The sequence below is a fragment of the Hyla sarda genome, chromosome 2 (assembly GCF_029499605.1).
Source record: "Hyla sarda isolate aHylSar1 chromosome 2, aHylSar1.hap1, whole genome shotgun sequence".
In the NCBI taxonomy this organism is placed as follows: Eukaryota; Metazoa; Chordata; class Amphibia; order Anura; family Hylidae; genus Hyla; species Hyla sarda.
In genome coordinates, this window is record NC_079190.1 from 170,479,965 (window position 1) to 170,504,682 (window position 24,718).

Below are 24,718 nucleotides of genomic sequence, written 5' to 3' on the forward strand. Positions count from 1 at the left end.
GGGAAATGCCCGGGGAGGGGGTGCATACATTAAGCAGCTATCTATATAGATGTCTGTATAATGTATACAGTGAAGAGAGATACTTACCCTTATTTTTCCTCCTTTGGCCTCTTCTTGTGTAGACACTCCTCTAGCAAGAAGGGGGAGCTACACAGGAAGAAGCTCAAAGCCCAGAACAATGTGCCCTAAGTATGGCTCTGTTCACATTACATGTTTTTAGCATGCCTTTTTATTTTAAAATGTATAATGTGCACAGACCCTTTCTGCCAGTGTTTTCCCAAATAGGGAGCCTCCAGCTGTTGCTAAACTACAACTCCTATCCTTCCCAGACAGTCCAAGGCTGTCTGGGAATATTGGTGGTTGTAATTTAGCAACAACTGGAGCCTCACTGATGCTAAACTACTGCTAAACTACAACTCCCATCATTCCCAGTTCAGCACAGGGACAGTTGCCCAGGGATTGAGATCCCGTCGCCCAGTGGAGAGTACCTATGGCAGATTGTCAGACGTGACAATTTGATTATTATGGTCAATCAACTTGTTTCTAATTGTCCCAATTTGTTGGGACAATATGACTCTTTTGTAAATGTACAACTTTGGAGTACTAGAAAGTTAGAATGTCATTTGTCGAACAAGTCTTGTTTTATAATAAGTCTATAGTGAAATGCATTTTAATAATAATTATCATAATTATAATCTTTATAAAGCACCAACATATTTCTCAGCTCTTTAAAACTGGGAAAATAACAAACAAGTAAACTGACAAATAATCAAAACAAGTTAATAACCAACAACCCTAAAGGAGAGAGGCCCCTGCCCATAAGCGATCACTATCTACATGATATTAAGGAAAAACAAATCTTGAGGGGTACAAGATGCCATACTAAAATATATATATATATATATAGAGAGAGAGAGAGAGAGAGAGAGAGAGAGAGAGAGAGAGAGAGAGAGAGATTTCTTAGATGTTACCTTTATTGTATGTCAAGCATGGTAATACCATCACTTTTGTGATTAAAAGGGTACTCCGCAGGGAAAAAAAAGAATTAAATCGACTGGTGCCGCAAAGTTAAACAGATTTGTAAATTACTTCTATTTAAAAATTGTAATCCTTCCAGTACTTATCAGCTGCTGTATGCTCCACAGGAAGTTTATTTCTTTTTGAATTTCCTTTCTGTCTGACCACAGTGCTCTCTGCTGACACCTCTGTCCATTTTAGGAACTGTCCAGAGTAGGAGCAAATTCCCATAGCATATCTATCCTGCTCTTGACAATACCTGAGATGGACAGAGGTGTCAGCAGAGAGCACTGTGGTCAGACAGAAACTAAATTAAAAAAGAAAATGACATACAGCAGCTAATAAGTACTGGAAGGATTTTTAAATAGAAGTAATTTACAAATCTGTTCAATGTTTTGGCACCAGTTGATTAAAAAAAATTGTTTTCCAGCAGAGTACCCCTTTAAACTAGAGATGGCATTCCTGTAAATATTGTATGTACTAGAGAAAAATGATATGATGATTCCAAAATGTAGTTTATGATTGAAAAGACTGTTGTCACTTGTCTCATAACATGCTTCGATGTGTTTAACCTCTTAACGACCAAGGACATATATTTACGTCCTTGGCCCGCTCCCGCGATATAACGCGTGATATCGGGTCGGTCCCGGCATGTATCTGATGCCGGAACCCGGGGCTAATAGCGCGTGGCAGCGATCGCGGTGCCGCGCTTTATTAACCCTTTAGACGCCGCGTCTAAAACGAAAGTAAAAGCTGCCCGGCTGCTCAGCGGGGCTGATCGGGACTACCGCAGTGAAAATGCGGTGTCCCGATCAGCTGGGACACGAGCGGAGGTCCTCTTACCTGCCTCCGGAGTGTCGACTCGGCGATTGCTCCAAGCCTGAGATTCAGGCTTGAGCAATCGACCACCGATAACGCTGATCATTGCAAAGCTATGGCTTTGCAGTGAACAGTGCTGGCAATCAGTGTGTGCAGTGTTATAGGTCCCTATGGGAGCTATAACACTGCAAAAAAAAAGTGTAAAAAAAAAGTTAATAAATGTGATTTAACCCTTTCCTTAATAAATGTTCAAATCACCCCCCTTTTCCCATAAAAAAACACCATGTCAATAAAAATAAATGTAAATTTGTGGTATCCCTGTAAATGTCCGAACTATAAAAATATATCATTAATTAAACCGCACGATCAATGGCGTACGCGCAAAAAAATTCAAAAGTCCAAAATAACGTATTTTTGGTCGCTTTTTATATCATGAAAAAATGAATAAAAAGCGAGCAAAAAGTCCAATCAATACAAAAATGGTACCGATAAAAACTTCAGATCCTGTTGCAAAAAATTAGCCCTCATACCGCCCCATATGTGGAAAAATAAAAAAGTTATAGGAGTCAGAAGATGACAATTTTAAACGTATACATTTTTCTGCAAGTAGTTATGATTTTTTACAGAAGTACGACAAAATCAAACCTATATAAGTAGTGTATCATTTTAATCGCATGGTCCTACAGAATAAAGAGGTGTCATTTTTACCGAAAAATGTACTGCGTAGAAGCAGAAGCCACCAAAAGTTACAAAATGGTGTTTTTTCTTCAATTTCGTCGCACAATGATTTTTTTTTAATTTTGTCATAGATTTTTGGGTAAAATGACTGATGTCATTGAAAAATAGAATTGGTGGCGCAAAAAATAAGCCATCATATGGATTTTTAGGTGCAAAATTGAAAGGGTTATGATTTTTAAAAGGTGAGGAAAAAACGAAAGTGCAAAAACGGAAAAACCCGTGGTCCTTAAGGGGTTAATACAGGGTTATATAACTGTATTGGTGAGGAAATATATTTGAGAAACAAAAGGGGCCTTGTTTCCCTTTGCAACCAATGAGAGGTTACTGTTAAAGGGGTATTCTGGTGGAAAACATATTATTTTTCAATCAACTGGTGCCAGAAAGTTAAACAGATTTTTAAATTATTAAAATGTGGGTTTGGAGAGGCTCTTGTCAATCAAATAACCATACGACCTGGGCTACCCAATTGTATCACCTATACCCAAGGTGATTAATTAGTTAAATGTAAAAAGAGGTTAAATTGGGGCTCAAGGTCTTGAACAAATGGCCATAGAATATAGTTTGATAAAAAACAGTTTATTATATATATAAAATAACTAGTGGAGATAGGTGTACCACAGGGCCCTTGTGATAACACCACTCCAACAAGTAAAACAATAAAATGGTATAGTAAATGAAAATGTAAAATATAAAAATGTGACCACTGTAGGAAGGTATATAAATTCCTCTAAATAATGCGCTCGTTTTTTTCTATTGGCGCAATACTATAAAATAGCAACTTGATGGCTGTAACCCGTAGCAACCATATGCGAGACTGTCAGCCGGCAATAGTAATTATTAATAAGTTCCTTCAGTCCTTAATCAACGATAGATATGAGGAAATGGATATATAAAAAATGGATATAGAAAATGCTGGCCAGCATAAATATTTCGTTTCAACACGTACTTTAAGTTCAAGTCTCTCGCATAGTCAATTTGTGACAAGTTGTGCAGACTTAACCTGCTGCAGCAAATGAAGTCTATGATGTTTGTCAATTATGCAAGAGATACTGGCAGTTTATGACAGGTAATTTTGTATCTCACCACTCCCGGGTATGTTCGGTGTCGATCACCTCTGCGATCCCTTCTAAGATGCAGTCCTCGCAGTGTATTGTATACGCATCAGTGACGGCGGATGCCGGGTCGCGGACCTGCAGCGCCTGCAAGTGGCGTCAAAACAGCGGTCTCACAGCTCCCACGTCCGGACAGCAGAAGCTGAAGCTGTATAGTCTCTAACAATATCATTGACAAATTTCATTGATAAATCTACTAAATACTATAATGTTTACTCTGGATCTGACGTCATAGAACGGTAGAGGAGGAGCTATAGGTATATATTCCGACACCCTCTTTTTAGATTTTTAAATTAGTTCTATTAAAAATACTTAATCCTTCCAGTACTTATTAGTGGCTGTATACTACAGAGGAAACCCTTTTCTTTTGGGATTTCTGTCTTATCACAGTGCTCTTTGCTGCCACTTTGACACTCTGCTCTCTGCTGACACTTTGACACAGTTTGCTATGGGGATTTTCTCCTGCTTTGGACAGTTCCTGACATAGACAGATGTGTCAGCAGAGAGCAGTGTTGTCGTGACAGAAAAGAAATCCAAAAAGAAAATAATTTCCTCTGTAGTATACAGAGGAAATCTGTTTACCTTTCTGGCATCAGTTGATTAAAAAAAAAAAAAAAAAAAAAAAAGCTTTCCACCGGAGTATCCCTTTAACTGCGCCAAAAGTGTTTAAAGGAAATGTCTCGTGTTTAATTCCGGTATTCCGGTTTTATTAAATAGATGTTCTTGCCTTCCCTTGATGTAACCATAGGAGGACTTGCTTTCTGTAGGATAAGTTATATTTTGTAATGGTATTAGTTTTAGGTACCTATAACCCATTGATCAAATGTACCGATCACATAAATAAAAAATAAAAACTTCTGACATGTCATAGAGACAAGACAATGTTATTGATTGGTCAGGCTCAGAGTGTTCAGACCCCTGACCAATTGTTAGGAGATGGGAGAGAAGAACACAGAGTGGGTCTGCAACAAAGACTTTCCTATAGACTTACACAGGAATGCCAACCTCAATTTTCTTTGTTCGGAAAAACTTATTAAAAGAAACACAGACAGGCATTTTATGGACAACTTGTAAAATAATGATGAATTATAAGGGTTATGCATGTCTATAGCTCAGTATACGGATATAAATGTACTCATTTATTTTCCTGGACAGTAAACAACCCTGGACTGGGAGTTGATCATGGGGCATTTTAATTTTATAGAAATGTTTTACATCAGCATATTCAGAGAGCCATACATTTCATTGATTCTGGTTTTTATGGCTTTTCCATGTGGCATAAACATATTTTAAGTGTCATTACATGATGACACTAAAAAGATTTTATTGACTGCTCTTTTAACATCTGGAAATACATTTTGTGTAAATCACTGGCAACCCCTGATAGTGATCATGGGGTGCCGATTGGATTACAAAGTGAGACCCTCCTCCTGTCTAACCACATACTTATTGTTGATCGTGACATCTAGGGGCTTCAACAGTCGGAACTGGATCCTGGCCACTGCAGTGGGTGCCCCGTTTTATAGTACAACTAGCACCTGTTGCTGATGGCGCTGGCATAGCCACTGAGCCATACCAACCACATGTTGAAACTATATCTCAGTTTGAAGCTTATCTCTTTTTGTTCTGCAGGAAGGGATTACGGTAAATCCCTCTGCTTACTCTCTTCCATTGACAAATGATATGAAGAAAACAATGTTAACGTTTATTGTGTGTGCTGGAGGCCAGCGACTAGCCAATAACTTAAGAAATGTTGTAAATAATAATATATTTTAATACTATTTCATTTTCTGCTTATAAATTTGATTAAAGACTTGGTAGACTTTAATTAGGTTTTGTAGTGTCATAGTCTCAACAACAAGATCTGGCTGTATGCTCTTTTTCCACTACAAAGGCACTAGGTTTTTCTGAAGTATTTCAAGATAAATTGATGAAAGTTTTATGTGACAAGGGGGTTATATTTTTATTTTTTTATCTTTTTTAACTGCCTTAACAATCAATGATAACAAAGAAACACTTGATTATTTTTCTTAAGATAGACAGAAAACATAGGGAGACACCTTTTTCCATTGCCATCGACTATAAGTGCTTTCAGATGTGGATACAAGTGAGCTTGGCCTGAAGCTGTTCAGTCGCATGCCCAACATACACCATTCTATTGTAGGGAGTTTTTTTTTAGATATTTGTGGTATCTAACTAAAAAGTACCTATCGGACTATGTGCATCAATGAGCTTTAGACTAGGGCTGGGCGGTATACCGGTTCATACCGAATACTGCATTTTTTGGGCTGCACGATATGAATTTTCCCCATACCGCGATACTGGTTTGGCCCCTCCCCCTCGGAACTGTATTATCAGCCCAGCACAGCGCTGTCCCCACATCGGGGAACTAATCCTATGTTACCGCCAGCACTGTTCTGCCCCCCCAATTAATTATCAGCCCAGCGGAGTACTACTCAGATATGTAACCCACAAGCACTGCCCTCCTCCTCTTTGTACGCTGTATCCCTATGCCCGGGCTGCAAAAGATAAAGAAAATAAACTGTAACTCACCTACGTCGGCCACACGCTGGGGACGGGAATGTCGGACAGCCGTCAGCCTATCAATGGCCGGAGCCATGTCCCGCCCCAACCAGTGATAGGCTGAGCCTACTGTCATGTAAGGAGGACAGCGCTGGCGGGTCACATGATTTTGGGGGGGGGAAATACCGTTATATACCGTGGAACCGCTGTAAGTAGAAAAAAAAAAACCATGTTACACATATTTGGTCATACCGCCCAGCCCTACTTTAGACCCATGAGCTTGTCCCTTGCCCTTGCCTGGAATACATCTAGTGAGTAAAAACCACTAATACCATGAACACACCAGTCGACTGACCATCAAGCTTATCGATTTTACTGCTTCCAAAACATCATCTTCAAAAATTGATTGATTGTTTATTTGTTGCCTACTATAACCCAACCCATACCAGGCAACACTATGACAAAAATGTATGTTATACACTTCACCTGTCAGTTTTAATGATATGGCTGATTGGTGTGTGTGTGTGTGTGTGTATATATATATATATATATATATATATATATATATATATATTTAGAGGTGCTCTATTTTCTGAGCTTCTGTTGGCTGTTTTACAAGGTGCATGGGTGGCTCTTGCTTCTGCTGCTTGCAATGTAAGGGCATAATGAAAAATATTGCCATTTGTGAAGTAGAGTGAAGGTCCCCGCTCCTTCAGAATACACAATCAGTTTGAAAGCAGGGATAGAATATTAATGCATCCGAGTAGTGTTGTGGAATGCATAAGCAGTTAGGTATCTAAAGTATTAAAATACTAGAAATGTCATGCATGGATTTGGAAATATTGAGCACATTAAATACATTACTGTAGTCAAAAAAATCACTATATTCACAGTACAGTGTTGAACAGTCCAAGGGCTGGTGGGTCATATGAATAAAATAACTTGTTAGCAAAGTGTTTTTCTTATTGATTTGTGTTTATATGTGTGTGTGTGTGTGTGTATGTGTGTGTGTGTATGTGTGTGTGTGTTACTTCCTTTACCTCGTCCTATGTGCTGTGGTGGTCACTGTGCTATAATGATTTCTTTTGGAGGTGACAAGATAAATGAATCGATAAGGTCAGCTAATTACTCCATTATCTTATCAAAGCAGCATAAGGTAAACTCCAGGGGCCTACACTCCAACTAACAGCACACATTCACTTCTGTATACAAAAGTCCAGTCACATATTAGCAAATTCACAAACAGGACTCATTCTGTGATCTGTATATGACTCACTAGTTACCCAAACTAAACATTTAATCTCTCTTTTATTTATAAAATATATATATTTCCCTCCTTGTGCTGTGAACCACATACTACAAAAAAATAGAAATCTCCTCCCCATGCTGGTAACTAGTGACCTGGCTCTAATGCCCCCTCATCCCTAAAATCCTGGCATGCTTAATCTACTCTCACCTAACCGCTACGTCTCTCTGCTATTTCTCTTCACACTACAGAATTTTCGAGCAGATTTCTGCTTCCAAATTTCGGTCGAAAATTTAGATGCCTGAGGGTAAAATGTAGGTCAATGGGTTGTCCATTAACCCATTTATTTTGCGCAATTTTCTGGGCAGAATTTGCCAGAATATTGAACTTGCTCAATGTTCTGGTGGGGCAATGTCCACACAGTCATAGCAATCAGAAATCAGTCGGCACTAGCCGCACTAGGAATCGCTATCCGGAGATTCTCAGTGTGAACCCAGCCTTACAATCTATTTTCCATACTTTACAGATACTGCCCTTACTAAAGTCTTAAAAGAGCTCCTGATGGCTATAAACGTATTCTTTGAACCAGGGCAATCAAAAGTACCGGTACCTGAGCTCATGCCAGATTTTTTGCCTAGTGCCCCGAATCTCTAGTAAGCTTCACTTTCCACTTTATCAGTGTTCTTATTACACAGATGAAATTAAAAACTACAGTGGAGCTCAGGAGTCGTAGGCTCTGTACCATGCCATTTAGGTTCAGAAGCCACTTTAGACAGATGTAGCTAGATCATCTACGTCCTTGCATACTGCCATAACTCTCAGACATGTAAGCTGCCGTCAATAGGTTATGTTAGATCTGAACCTTACTCCAACTTTATTCCATCACAGGTCACCTCAAAAATATCTCCAGAACCTGCCTTTTTACTGTGAAAACAACAAAAACTATTGTTGTAGGTCTGGTGTATTCTCATCTCATGTTCTCCAACCATGCATCCTCCATATTATGTTATAACTGGGGTAATAATATTAGAGGTTATAAATGGGGGGGGGGGGGGGGTACCTTAAACTGGATCAACTCAATAGGTTAAACTTGATGGACTCTTGTCTTTTTTCAACCTTACAAATGATGTTACTATGATATTATGGTGACCAAATTATTATTATTTTTTTAAACAGTGTTCCCCATGTGAGAAAAATAACATTTAAGGGTTATCTGTCAAGATGAGAGCTCCACTTTGCTCCTGACAATTGTGACGGGATCTCAGTTGTGTTTGATCACAGTTCCATTTAAGATCACTGCTTCTGATGCTTCTCACACTAGTTACAGTCCACAGGGTTAAAGGGCTTAATATTTAGAGTAATGTTTACTTATTTAACTACACTTTTAGTTCCAATTGAGGACAAATGGCTGGTATTAGAGTTATCTTTATTCCAAACCTTTGGTGGTGGGTATCAACTGTAATCTGCAGCTGGCACCTGCCCTATAGAAAGTACAGTAAGCTTATTTTTGAGGCATATAACCAATTATATGTATTAAGGGGTTAAATACCTACTACGGTATTTGAGGTGGACCCCATAGGTGTTATATGCCTGATTTATCAGTTGAATGCAGAAATATGGGCATATCAGATTAATATAAAGCATATAAAAACTTGGGAAGTGTCACGCTCTGTGCTCCGGCCGCAAGCTTCGACCGTGAGCGGGGCTGGGATTCGCATCGCGGGACGCGCCCGCATGTGAATCCCAGCCCGTCATTCACCTCACTCCTCTGCCTCTGTGTCTCAGCTCCAGCGTGAGCGTTCCCATCTCCTAGGGCACACGTGCGCCGGAGCTCTGAAATTTAAAGTGCCAGTGCGCCCATAATTTGTGTTTTTATCTGACACCACATTATAAGTCCCTGCACCTCCCACATTTCCCTGCTGGATCTTCAGTGCCCCTAGCCTGAGATTAAGCGTTCCATTTTGCCTGTTGCCTTACCCGTGTATCCAGACCTTCCCGCTACGTTATTTGACTCCGCACCTTTGCTGCCTGCCTTGACCTTCTGCTATGTTTGACTACGCTACTGCTTTGTCCTCTGGTACCTCGCCTTGCCCAGCTACCTGTGTGGTCGAGCCGTGTCGGGGGTAGCAACCTGGTTGTCGCCTGCCGCAGCAAGCCCATCCTGCCTTGCGGCAGGCTCTGGTGAAGACCGGCAGCACCTTAGACTCCGCTCCCCGATACGGTCCATGTCATCAGCCACACAGGTAGAGGATCCACATCCAGCTCCGTTACGAGAAGCAATATTACAGATAACATGACAACATTGTAGATGCAAATAACATGACAAAATAACATATTTATGTCTGATTTAAGGTAACTATGGGCACAATATTTGACATAGTGGTTGTCACATAATGTCTTACACTTTATGAAATATTAAATGACAACGCAAACAAAAAGGTAACCATTTACATATTAGAATTCTACACTGTAATTGTCGAAAGTCCTATGCAAGTCTGTGGGATTCAGTTGATGTATTACTTTAGCAGCAGGCTACAGAGTTGCTGGGAGTTTAAACGTGTATTCTGCTGCCACAACATCATTAAAGTTACCCTTTAACCCCTCAAAGACCGGACCATTTTTCATTTTTGCACATTCGTTTTTTCCTCCTCACCTTCTAAAAATCATAACACTTTAAATTTTCTACCTACAGACCCATATGAGGGCTTTTTTTGTTGTGCCACCAATTTGACTTTGTAATGACATCAATCATTTCACCACAAAATCTACGGCAAAACCAGAAAAAAAATATTTGTGGGGCAAAAACAAAACAGCATTTTGTAACTTTTGGGGGCTTCAGATTCTACGCAGTGCTCTTTTCGGTAAAAATGACACCTTATCTTTATTCTAAAGGTCCATATGGTCACAAGCATACCTAATTTATCTAGGTTTTAACTACATGCACCAAAATTAGTATGTTTAAAATAGTCATCTTCTGACCCCTATAACAATTTTTTATTTTTCAGCATACAGGGATGTATGAGGTCTAATTTTTTGCGCCATGATCTGAAGTTTTTATCGGCAGAGCCCTGCTTGTCCTGTCCTCATTTTTTATATTTGGACTCCTCATAGAGACACAGGCAATAGCTGCAGGGACAGCATTTTGTTACCCAAAAATATTTTTTAAAAATTACTTAATGTATATTACAAATTACATATAATAGTATTATCTACATTATATCAAAAGATTTTGTTAACGACAGGGCCACTTTAAGAACTTTGACCCCTGTGCTAATCTGTAAATTTAATAGAGTATTTCTCCTATAAGATTGTTCACCTATCCACTATTCAGCCATTGCTCCATATATATATATATACAGTGACCCCCCGACCTACGATGGCCCCGACATACGATCATTTCAACATATGATGGCCTCTCAGAGGCCATCGCATGTTGAAGGCAGCATCAACATACGATGCTTTTGTATGTCGGGGGCCATCAAAAAAACGGCTATCCGGCAGCGCAGACTGCTTCAGCTGCCACCGGATAGCCGTTTACGGTGCCTCGTGTGGTCCGCTGATGATCACTCACCTGTCCTCGGGGCTCCGGCGCATCCTCTTCAGGATCCCTGCATCGTTGGCGCTCTCCATCGTCGTCATCATGTTGCTGCGCATGCCGTCCTGTCATCCAATAGGAGCGGCGTGCGTAGCGACGTGATGGCGGCGACAGAAAGCGAGGATGCCAGGGAAGCAGAGGCCTTGCTGGAGCAACAGAGGACTTGGACGCAGCAAAAGAGATGGAAGGGGACATCCAGGGCAGCGGTGACGAGCGGTGACAGTCCGGAGCGGCGGGGACACGTGAGTATAACCTCCAATACCAGTGGTCTTCAACATGCGGACCTCCAGATGGTTGACTGTCCGGGCATTCTGTCCGCAGGTTGTAGACCACTGTCCTATACTTTACATTGCACGGATCCTTCAACAAACGATTGTCCATTTGGAACGGATTACAATCGTATGTTGAGGGACCACTGTATATATATATATATATATATATATATATATATATATATATATACACACACACATATCCACAGCAGAACTGTAAATGTATAATTTAGCTCTCTGCATATTATTACAGTTGAACTGTTGTCTTCCTAATAAAACCGCAGCTTTTGCCATTTGTCAGCGCTTAACATATAGAATTGCTCTACATCAGATATGATATTTTCCAAAAATGTGTCCTCTATAGGAACCTTGCACAAGGGGGAATGAAATTGTACAGATGATAAATGAAGAAACAGGTGAGTAATATTTGAATGATTTCAGTTTTTAAAGAGGACAACAACATACGATAACATGTGACATATGATTTGCTCTCTGTGTTCTGTATTGATAGATGTATTTGTATATTACATAGGAGACAATTCAATAATTCATCCTGCCTGTCTCCATTCTATAGCTTATGTCCTTGAAGTCACTACTGTTAAATAACTCTCTCTGGAAGCAGACACAGACGGAAACAGAAAAAATATATTATTGTACTAGTCCCTAGCAATAACAGCTGTTATGTAATTTTGTTATAAAGCTATTTCCTTCTGCTAAAAGGTCTTAGAAATAGCATTTGCTCATATAATTCTAATTCTATTTGTTTTATCCATCCGGACTTCAATAAATAGCACAAATGATTCCATATTGAACATGCCATAGAGATAACCTTTAAAAATGGATTAAATCATGTTGATTAATTCATTGTTATCTAATTGCGACTAAAGTGCATACATTACCTGCCCACCTCAGAATGCTCAATATGTTTCCTCCAGCTATGTTTCCCAAGTGCGCCTGAATCTACCCAACAGATTTTAGATCCTTGCATTGTTTGGTATTTGATTTTTGTATTTGGAGCTCCGTTTCTTTGACACAGACATACAAATCACCTCCTTCTGGTTGCTTGCTAATTCTATTAGAGAGTTTACTGAAGATAGCTTTATTTAGCTAATATCGAAGGTAATAATACATCTATAAATCAGTGGTTATCTATAAAGAGGTTATCCAGGTTTGTAAAATGAATGGTCTATCCTCAGAATAGGTTATCAATAAAAACATCTATTTCCATGCCTTAAATAATGCCAAAAAAAAACTTTATGCTCCTCTGTATGAAATCTGAGGCATACAAAGGTACAGTTCAGGGTTATGTACCACTCTGAAAGTGCTATTCAAGTTCAATACAAAACAAAGCCAAGTGAATAAGCTTTTGTGCACAGTATTGTATACCTATGTGATAGCTTGGGGAATGTAGGGTATGGGGAGTGTAGCTGTGTAGGTAATAAAGGGTGCTTCTTAACCCTTGCTATTCGTGACGCCAGGGTGCGGGCTCCTCAATAAAGCTTTTCCTACCGCCGCCCTTCCCAGGAACAATAGGGAGGTAGATAATACTGAGTTTAAGTAGATAGTAATAATGGATTGTCCACAACCGGAAAGCTTCTGTAAACAGCGTTAACTTTACTGAAGCTTTTCTGTACACTTCATCAACATAACAGTCTCTCATCAATACAGCTTCCTTTTGGAGATTGACAATGGTTGGGACTTTAGCTTTAAGAGTCTCTAGACTATTGCGCTGCTCCAATGGATTTAGAGAATTAGTTGCGGTCCAGTAGTCAGGCTAGTATTAGCAGGAATTAGTATAAGACTCACGATTTTTGGTTCTGCTGAGGCCGTAGGTTTTGAGGCCTAGCGTGTAGTTGAAAGTTGCGTAGCACACCGTCCTGTTAGTCCGGCATCCACGAGAGCAGCAACCCAAGAGAGTCATAATTGGACGAAGCTAATTGGTCCATACGGATGTCAATCACTATTACAGAGAATGCTAGGTAACGCGTGACCCAAGGACCTCCTAAGGTCCTGCAACATACCATAGAGGTTACTAACTTGGTCACATGACCGAAGATCCTGCGATGCCGAACAAGGTAAGTACTATACATTCCTATATAATATAGATAGAATTACTAATATAACATTTATTAATATACAAGTTAAACTTAAGGAGAGGTGACTAGGGGCTGTCCCACCTGAGGAACCCTACCTGAACGTAGTTACTCTGACTTTGGGGACCTCTACACTAGGTACTGGATGCAATACGGTACCGGGACACCACACCTACATTGTATAACATGTTTAGTACACAGGGCATCAGTGAAACAGTACACAATATAATGATTTTGTGGTTCAGCTACAATATACCATGGTACATAGGTGTGTGCAGTCTATTGCATTAGGGTAGCCATCCAAAAAAACACTTCCCTAACCATGCCCTTGGCCATACCCCCAACCACACCCACCCTCCTTTACATATTCAATATTCTCTAACTGCTGTTCAATAACAAACTGCACATGCACAGTCAACACTTGATTCATTGTTCATAAAGCAGTGCCTCTGCATAGAGAATAAATGGTGCGCTGGTCCTCTCCCTTTATTTCTGGGGACATTTCACTTCCATTCTGGTAATCAATGGGGGTCCCAGTGGTCAAAACTCCAATGATCACCTAGTTATCCCCTATCTTGTGGTTAAGGAATAATTCTAATTCTTTTTAAAGGGAACCTGTAATCATTTTTATAATACCCTTGTAGGTAGTATACCCCCTGTATGTAGGACCCCACTGTATGTAGTTTGCACCCTATATGTAGGACCCCCTGCAGGTATTTTTCCCCATGTATATAGGACCTCCCCTGTTGGCAGTGTGCACCCTGTAGATAGGCTCTCTATAGGTAGTTCCCCTCTGTAGGTAGTTTCTCCCCTGTGTATAGGTTCCCCTATAGGTAGTTCTTCCTCCTATTTACATCCTCATATAGGTATTTCCCCCTTTGCAGATAGTTCACTCTGTATATAGGTCCCCGATAGCTATGCAGTCCCCTTTGTATATAGGTGTTTCCCCCTGTAGGTATTCTCCCTTTATTTAGGTCCCCATATAGGAATTTTTCCCCATATGGGTAGCTTCCCCCTATAGGTAGTTGCCCCTGTATATAGGTCCCCATGTTACACAAAAGACAATGTCACACCTGCTAATAATCCTGCTAATAATATTCATTCTAATGATACTCTAGAAGGTACAGAAGATTTTTTAGGACCAGCGTCCAGAAGAAACCCACCCAGAGGGGAGGCCAGAAACACCAGAGATACCACAAATATGCAAACACGCAGTCAGAAAGCATCCAAGACCCAGACTCCACGGAGCAATCCGAGGAGAAGAAACAAGTGGTAAATATATCTTCAAAAACATTATCTGATTTACAAATGTCAGTGCTTTCAAGGGGTTTGTAATTTTGTCCAAATACTGGTATTGACTGGTTCTAGTTTGAGATAGATTTACATCAACTAATAAGGAAGATCAAGCTAAAGGTTTGGTTTGACAACCTTGGACAAGACTGGAGCAAACTCCTCAGTGCCATCAGATGAGGGTTTCAGGTATAAGGATTTTGATATCAGGACTAAAAGTGACTTCAATCCTCCTTTGGAATCATCATGATTGAAGCATTTAAAACTATGGTGAGACATGATGTTGATGATCTGAAAAATAATGGTGGTTTTGTTGTACATCATAATTTATCTAAGAAGGAAAAAGAAGCTCTTGACCTTTTAGTCCATGACCACGACCTAGTCATCAAGCCCGCTGATAAAGGGGGCGCGGTCGTGGTCATGGACCGGTCAATGTACTTACAAGAGGCAGCTAGACAACTTAGTGATCCTTTGGTTTATAGATCTTTAAGTAAGGATCCCAAGTGGGATATTCAACGCAGGATTAAAGTAACATTGTATGAAGCTTTAAATGATAATAATATTGATCAATCTCTTTATGCTTTTTTGTTAACAGCTTAACCAGTCACACCAATGCTATACCTGCTCCCAAAAATCCATAAATCCCTGAGCTTTCCCCCTGGGAGACCTATAATTTCTGGTCGTAAGTCTATTCTTAACAATATTTCTATCTTTTTAGATCAAGTCCTACGTCATTTTGCTGTGGAAGCAAAATCCTACATACAAGACACCACAGACTTTTTACTGAAAATTTGTGATCTGGCTATCCCTCCTAACTCCATACTGGCATCGTTTGACATAGTAAGTTTATATACATCCATAGACCATGAGACAGGAATTAATGTTGTGCGCAAAGCTTTGCTGCACTCTGGATGTGACAGGGCCAAGATGGAATTCGTCTTGTCCCTGTTAGAAATTAATTTACAATGCAACTATTTTATGTTCAACGATCAATATTATATGCAAATGAGGGGAACCGCCATGGGCGCGAATGTAGCGCCGACATTCGCAAGCATGGTGGTGGCCAGTATGGAGGAGGAGCATGTCTATATTTCGCACCATTTTGCAAAGGTTGCAACACTGTTGCGATATATAGATGATATTTTTCTAATATGGACTGGCACCTTGGATGAACTGACTGACTTTCATATGTTTTTGAATTCAATCAATGCCAATATTCAATTTACCCTTGTTCAATCCACAGAGAAAATACAGTTCTTGGATACCTTAGTGACAAGACATGATGAACGACTACATACGGACCTTTTTACCAAAGAAACTGACTGTAACACCTTACTTGAGTATACTAGCTGTCATCCTCGACATATGGTGAGAGCACTCCCCTATAGTCAATGTATTCAGGAACAGACAGAGGCATCCTTACAAAAGGTCTCTAGGAACTTTAGACGTAGGGGGTATTCTCAATCATTGCTTGATTCACAATGCAATAAAGTTAAGAGTTTTGACAGAAAGGATATTTCGACTGGCCCCACAAGACGGACAAATAAACAGGACAGGCTGACCTTTGTGAGTACATACAATGATGCGTCTAATAGAATTACAAAAATCATTAGAAATAATTGGCAGGTTATACAAAAGGGGTATCCACGTATACAGACCTTACAGGATCCCCCAATTATGTCATATCGAAGGGTAGCGAACCTAAAGGATAAGCTGGTGAAAACAGACATCTCCCTCACACGCCCGATACAACAAAGATATTTTGGACAGTCGAACTTTGTCTCCTTTCTCTGTAGGGCGTGCATTAATTGCGGCCTTATGGAGAAAGGATCCACCTTTAAACATCCACGAACCAATAAGGAATACAAGATAAAACATCATTTGACCTGTAATTCAGATTTTATAGTGTATGTATTGTGGTGCCCGTGTCAATTACTTTACGTGGGAGAAACAAAATGTGATATGAAAATGCGACTTAATAACCATAGGTATACAATTAGAAAAAAACGCCTAGACCTCCCGGTCTCTAAACATTTTGCAGAATTAGGACATACAGAACGAGATCTCAAATTCATGATAATTGATTATGTTCCACCTTTGAGAAGAGGTGGTGATCGACTAATGGTGTTGCTGAAGAGGGAACTTAGGTGGATCTATGAGCTCAACACATTGAGGCCTCACGGTCTCAATGTGGAGTTCAAGATTACACCTAACATGCTGTAGGACCCCCTTAGTTTTGTGGCTCAATTTTTGGATTGGTGATGATGACTAGACTATTTCTTTGTCTTACTTTTTTGTTCTTCTTTTCTTTTTTTAGGAACAACGTTATGTAAAACCAGAGGAATATTATTCATACTGTTTTACTTCTAAATGACGAATTTCAAGTGGCACATGAGGAAGCGGGGAGAATTTTAATGTTTTATTTAATAAATGGTTTCTTGTAAATGATATGTCGATATTGTGTCTATTATGTGGCAAATGGTATTTGGAGTCGGTGGAAGAGAGTTGAGTAATTTTTTTCCATTATTTTGATAATTTTTTCATTTTTTTGATGATTTTTTTCATTATTTTGATTATTTTTTTGGAGGTGGGTCTAGTATGTATGTCAATGTGTGACAATTGGGCACATAGAAATTATAGTCACAAGGTGCTTATACTGTTTAAATACGGTGACCATGACATATGAGCTGGGTTTGGGCTGCTCCTCAACTATCTCAAGGATTTGGGGTAGGATTGGGGCACGGCAGGTACATGACAGGGTTCTGCCTTGGCAACCCATGTTATGTCTGAACTATTCTCACCTCTGGTCAAGTGACTTACTCTGACCCCGCATGCAAGTGCCACTAGTGTGTGAGGGACCCAAATATTTCCTCCTCCTTTAATTATTATCTTGTTGATTATTTCTAATTTTTTCATTTTTATTATTTCATATATAAAAAAAATTTTTACACATAATTTTTTGTTATTATTCGGTTTATTATTTATTTTTGCTTATTCTTATTTTACTTTATTTTATAACACCCTCTGTGCACTGACTCCTATACCTGATTGCCAGAACTATCTGTATAGCCTAATTCAAATACAATAGCGCCATCTAGTGATACCATTTTAACTGCACACAGCAGTGTGCAATTGTTTTCAGTATGCCTGTATGAATAAAGTTTTCTTTAGCGCATGCGCACATGTGAGGTTAGCGCTCCGAGCCTGATGCCCGTCAGAGTCATGGCGGCGTTAGCGCTCCTCGCACTATTGCGCATGTGTGACAATTCAGGAAGCTCCATTTATTATGTGACTGGCCTTGCTGCTCTCCGAGTGGTGCTATGTTAATATTGAGGGGGTGGCCTCCACGGACTTGGCTTCCGGGACAACGGACCGCATGGACACAGCATCCACTGATGTTTACAACTAATGTAAGGAGTCTTTATTTATTTATTGTTGTCCTTAGTAGGACAACAATAAATAAATAAAAACTAATGTAAGGAATATGATTGTTTAATTACTCTATTCCTCTGGTTATTAATGTTTTTAAAACTCACTTGCTTTTATATTGCACTATATTGTACCACATATTAATGCACAATGTATTTGAGGTCTGATGGATACTGATAGTACGTGTCACTATGCACTTTGTTGTACAATACTATTATACTGTGTCTCAATTGCACTATTTGCACTTTATTATTTATGATGATTGATTGATTTGACACAATTGCTGTTTGTGTGTATAAAATGCACTTTGGTCTTGTCATTTGCTGCTTGAAAAAGATCCTGGAGAGGATTGAAATGTCGCTGCTCTTACACTGTTTTTGATGGAATAAACCCACTACGTTTTTCACTATATGGAGTGCTGCACTACTTCTTATTTTTATAGGTCCCCAGATAGGTAGTTTTCCCTCCTGCAGATAGTTTCCCCCTGTATATAGGCCCACATATAGGTAGCCCTCCTGCAGATAATTCCCCCTATCCCCTGTAGATAGTACCCCCTGTGTATAGGTTCCCATATAGGTAGTTCCCCCACCACTGTAGGTCATTAAGTTGTTCCCCCTGTCAGTATGTCCCAATGTATGTAGTCCCCCCCACTCCTGTAGTTAGTTCCCCCCTGTATATAGTTCTCCATATAGGTATTCTCCCCGCTGCGCAAGTAATCCCCCCCCCCCTGTGTATAGGTCTCATATAGGTAGTTTTTTCCCTGTAAGTTGTTCTCCCCTGTATATAGGTCCCTATATAGGTAATTCCCCCTGTATAAAGGTCTCTAAATAGGTAGATCCCCCCCCCCCCCCTGTTGTTAGTTCCCAACTGTGTATAGGTCCATTCAGGCTCCTGGCTCCCATGGCGCGGCTACATGCTTATAGCTTAATACGGTGCGGCCAAGGGCCTTTTGTGCTCCAGGTGATTAGGGTATGCCCAGCACAACCTGCACATCTCATGCCCATGCCGATGTCATTGTACACTGTAGAAAGACAGAATGATAAAAAATATATTGCAATGATTTCTGCTGCTACAATCACTTTTTCAAAATGAATAAGTCACCTTGACAATTCCGAGGCTGCAGAGATTGCTACAATATCACATGGCAGAACATGTTATACACATTGCATGTGCTAACTGAGCTTAAAATACAAGCAAGATTGTTTAAGAGGGACACGGAGTTGTGAATGTTCTCAGCTATTAGATTCTAGCAAGTCAGAAGAAATTCCTGGACTGCACTGTTATGTCTCCTTTAGTGTCACTGCTGGTATCCCAGACCTAATGTCCTGTCACATCTAATGACTGATCAGCAGTATTAGCACTGCAGGCCGGCATGAACGCTGTCACACGGTCTACACAGTGAGGGAGAGGGAACTTATAAACAATGGCCATGCCACAACAGTATGTATAATATATGTGTATTACATATTGGCAATGTATTCTATTTTCTTACTATAATGAGACTTGAAAAAATGTAGACACTAGTGCAATGAATTCTACATTTCTAGATATCATATTCATTTTCTGTTAGATACATGAATAGGCTAAAGGTCACATAATGATCATCCTACCTTTCTCGAGGGTGCTTCTAGTTCAAAAAGAAATCTAGTTCAATTGAACACATGGAAATATACAGTGATATGAATTAATAAGAGTTACATACATACTTCTGGCAAGCGCTAGGGGTTGAGGGTGGGGGGGATAGGACTTCAAGCTGTATTAAGTTGTGTGTGTATTTGTATATGTTTGTTTGTTAAAACATAAGTTGTCAAACTACAATGGGAATACATTTTGTATGTTGAAATTAAAAGGAGAAAAAATATAGAAAAAAAAATATACTGTATATACTCGAGTATAAGCCGACCCGAGTATAAGCCGAGACCCCTAATTTCAACCCAAAATCCCAGGAAAAGTTATTGACTCGACTATAAGCCTAGGGTGGGAAATACATCATCCCCCCCCTGTCATCATCCAGACCCGTCATTAACATCCTCATCATCATCCCCTTGTCATCATCCCACACATCCCCCCTTGTCATCATCCCACACATCACCCCCTTCATCATCCCCTTATCATCCCACACATCCCCCCTTCATCATCCCCTTATCATCCCGCACATCCCCCCTTCATCATCCCCTTGTAATCATCCCACACCCCCCCCTTCATCATCCCCACCCCCCTTCATCATCCCCACACCCCCCCTTCATCATCCTCTTCTCATCATTCGCCCTCAGTGGTCTTCAACCTGCGGACCTCCAGAGGTTTCAAAACTACAACTCCCAGCAAGCCCAGGCAGCCATCGGCTGTCCGGGCTTGCTGGGAGTTGTAGTTTTGAAACCTCCGGAGGTCCGCAGGTTGAAGACCACTGCGGCCTTCAACATCATCCAGCCCCCTCTCACCCCCTTTAGTTCTGAGTACTCACCTCCGCTCGGCGCTGGTCCGGTCCTGCAGGACTGTCCAGAGAGGAGGTGGTCCGGTGAGGAGGTGGTCCGGGCTGCTATCTTCACCGGGGGCGCCTCTTCTCCGCGCTTCCGTCCCGGAATAGAGGCGTTGCCTTGACAATGACGCAGAAGTACGTTGGCAATGAACGCACCTCTGCGTCGTTGTCACGGCAACGTGACTATTCTGAGGCCGGGCCCGAAGCGCTTAGAAGAGGCCTCCCCGGTGAAGATAGCAGCCCGGAACCAGTATCCCACCGGACCACCTCCTCACCGGACAGTCCTGCAGGACCGGACCAGCGCTGAGCGGAGGTGAGTACTGTACAGAACTAAAGGGGGTGAGAGGGGGCTGGATGATGTTGAAGGCCGCAGTGGTCTTCAACCTGCGGACCTCCGGAGGTTTCAAAACTACAACTCCCAGCAAGCCCGGACAGCCGATGGCTGCCCGGGCTTGCTGGGAGATGTAGTTTTGAAACCTCTGGAAGTCCGCAGGTTGAAGACCACTGCGGGTGGGGGAGTTCACTCGAGTATAAGCCGAGGGGGGTGTTTTCAGCACGAAAAATCGTGCTGAAAAACTCGGCTTATACTCGAGTATATACGGTAGCATTATTTTGTACAAACCAAACAAGAAAAAATCCGCAGCACTCCAGGATGCGGTGAAAAAAAGGGTGGATTTATTAGCCTAACGGCATAGCAACGTTTGAGCTTGAGAAAGGCTGCAAGTGGGCAGCCGAAACATTGCTATGCCGTTAGGCTAATAAATCCACCCTTTTTTTCACCGCATCCTGGAGTGCTGCAGATTTTTCTTGTTTGGTATGTACAATTAACCCGTTACCTGGGACAACGACTTGCTGGCACCCGGCACTTTCTCCATTTTTTGGGTTGAGCTGCTCTAATTTTTAACTTGATTATTTTGTACAATAAATTACATACAGATATTCATTATAAAAAATAAAAAAAGAAAGAAAAGAAAAAAGATTTACCTAGACAGTAATGTTAAAATATTTATACAATTTAAATCCATTTTTGAATCAGGACAAAGAATGGTGGTCAATCATGATTTTGCGAGGAATTTGACAAAAACATAAACAGACCAAAACAGGTGCATGTGTTGGATACGATTTGTGAATTTTTCAGTATAAAATCATATGATCTGGACTGATCCATAAATTGTGAGTACACTCTGTAACATCCATATAGTTATTTCTATTTTGATTAAATTCAAAGATTGTAATGGAAAAAGAGAACATTTATTGTAAATGCTTTTATAATGCAGTCAACTTGTATAATACAAACACTACCATATATGCAGGGCTGTTTTTAGACTAAGTGTGGCCCTGGGCAAAATTAAATTTAGCTGGTTTCCTCTGTTTTGTAATGCAGAATACACAGCATTAGGTTCCTGATCACACACCATGTGAATATGGTCTGAGATCCCTATGAGGGGAGAAGCATCTAAGGCCATAACACAGGGGGGGTGGGGGGGGGTTGATCCACTGCTGGGGTAGCCGGAGGGCTTACCTCATGTCCTGTGGCTGCTGTGGCTCTGACAATGATAAAGCCTGGCAGGACCAGGCTTTATCAATCGAGCACAGAGCACACAATCAATGTGGTTCTATAGAACCACATTGTTCTGTATGAAGGATCTACTGATTCATCCTAAAAGTCCCTTAAGGGGACTAAAAGTGTAAAAAAAAAAAAAGTTGAATAAAAAGTTTAAATAAAAGTTTGGATCAACCACCTTTTCTCAAATTCCATATAAAAAAATATGTAACCATAATAAAAATAAACATAAGTGATATTGCCACGTGCATAAATGTCAAAACTAAAAAAATATAATGTTAATTAACCACTTAAAGACGAAGGACGTAAATGTACGTCCTGGTGAGTTGGTACTTAACGCACCAGGATGTACATTTACGTCCTAAGCATAACCGCAGGCATCGGAGCCAAGCCCGGATCATGCGAGGCAGGTCCCGGCTGTTGATCGCAGCCAGGGACCCGCCGGTAATGGCGGAAACCCGTGATCCCGCGGATGTCCGCCATTAACCCCTCAGATGCCGTGATCAATACAGATCACGGCATCTGCAGCATCGCGGTCACTTAAATGGATGATCGCATCGCCCCCAGCGCTGCCGCGGCGATCCGATCATCCAGTACTGCAGACGGAGGTCCCCTCACCTGCCTCTGCTGCCTTCCGGGAGTCTTCTGCTCTGATCTGCCTTCCCGCAAACCAGAGCAGAAGATGACCGATAACCCTGATCAATGCTATGTCCTATACATAGCACTGAACAGGATTAGCAATTGAATGATTGCTATAAATAGTCCCCTATGGGGACTATTAAAGTGTAAAAATAAAAATAAAAAAGTAAAAAACTTAAGTAAAAAAAAAATTGAAAAACCCCCTCCCCCAATAAAAACGTAAATTGTCCCATTTTCCCTATTTCACCCCCAAAAAGTGTTAAGCAAAATATTTTATATACATATTTGGTATCGCTGCGGGCGTAAATTTCTGAACTATTAAAATAAAATGTTAATGATACCGTACGGTGAACGGCGTGAACGTAAAAAAAAAAAAAGTCCAAAATAGATGTTTTTTTATAACATTTTATTCCAAAAAAAATGAATAAAAATGTATTAAAAGTTTTATATAAGCAAATATGGTATCAATAAAAAGTGCAGATCACGGCACAGAAATGGGCCCTCATACTTCCGCTTATACGGAAAAATTAAAAAGTTATAGGTCTTCAAAATAGGGGGATTTTAAACGTACTAATTTGGTTAAAAAGTTTGTTATTTTTTTTAAGCGCAACAGTAATAGAAAAGTATGATATCATGGGTATCATTTTAATCGTATTGACCCAAAGAATAAATAACACATGTCATTTTTACCGTAAATTGTACGGCGTGAAAACGAAACCTTCCAAAATTAGCAAAATTGCGGTTTTCTTTTTAATTTCCCCACACAAATAGTATTTTTTGGGTTGCACCATACATTTAATGATAAAGTGAGTGATGACATTACAACGGACAACTGGTCGCACAAAAAACAAGCCCTCATACTAGACTGTGGATGAAAATATAAAAGAGTTGTGATTTTTTGAAGGCGAGGAGGAAAAATCGAAAATGTAAAAATAAAATTGTCTGCGTCCTTAAGGCCAAATGGGCTGCGTCCTTAAGGGATTAAACCGCTCGGTCAATGGCGTACACGTAAAAAAAATTCCAAAGTCCAAAATTGCATATTTTTGGTCACTTTGTATACCCTACAAAAATTTGCAAAAAGCGATCAATCATTCCTGTATATGGAAAAATAGAAAAAGTATATGGGTAGATGGCAATTTTGCACATACTAATTTTGGTGCATATAGTTCAAATTTTTTTTAAGTAGTAAAGTAAAATAAAACCTATATAAATTAGGTATCCTCGTAACCGTATGGACCTACAGAATAAAGATATCATGTAATTTTTACTGAAAAGTGAACTGCATAGAATTGGAAGTCCCCAAAATTAGCAAAATTGTGTTTTCCTTTGCAATTTTGCCCCACAAATATTTTTTTTCTGGTTTCAATGTAAATTTTGTGGTTAAATGATTGATATCATTATAAAGTACAATTGGTGGCACAAAAAAAGCCCTCATATGGGTCTGTATGTGCAAAATCAAAAGCATTATAATTTTTAGAAGGTGATGAGGAAAAAGCGAAAGTGCAAAAACTGAAAAGCCCTGTGTCCTTAACCTCTTGGGGACGCAGGGCGTATGCATATGCCCTGCATCTCTGATCCTTAAGGACTCAGGGCGTACCTGTATGCCCTGAGCATTTCCAGTCCCTTCCACTCGCCGGGCAGGGACCAAACCGGAATGCCTGCTGAAATCATTCAGCAGACATTCTGTGACTTCGTCGAGGGGGGTCCTGAGGACCGCCCATATCGACAATCACCGCAAATCACTGGTAAATTCAGACCAGTGATTTGCGGCATTTCCGGGTCATAGGGTCTCCGGTGACCCGGAAAATAAAGGAGATCGGGGTTGTCCAACACAGCCACAGTCCCCCTGAAATTATAGGAGTGAGGTGGCAGGGTTGACACCCTTCCTATCCCTGCGATTGATCG

The 24,718-nt window shown here is 40.4% G+C and overlaps 1 protein-coding gene and 1 long non-coding RNA gene across 3 annotated transcripts in view; one reads left to right on the forward strand and one right to left on the reverse strand.

The window, feature by feature from the left end:
* NALF1 (NALCN channel auxiliary factor 1) overlaps positions 1–24,718 on the reverse strand; it is a 603,144-nt gene that overhangs the window by 348,384 nt on the left and 230,042 nt on the right. The window lies entirely within an intron of this gene.
* Positions 11,619–17,178, forward strand: LOC130355511 (uncharacterized). Its single transcript, XR_008888559.1, has 5 exons — positions 11,619–11,738; positions 14,534–14,975; positions 15,424–15,545; positions 15,949–16,073; positions 17,023–17,178. It is a non-coding gene; the product is annotated as an uncharacterized LOC130355511 (long non-coding RNA).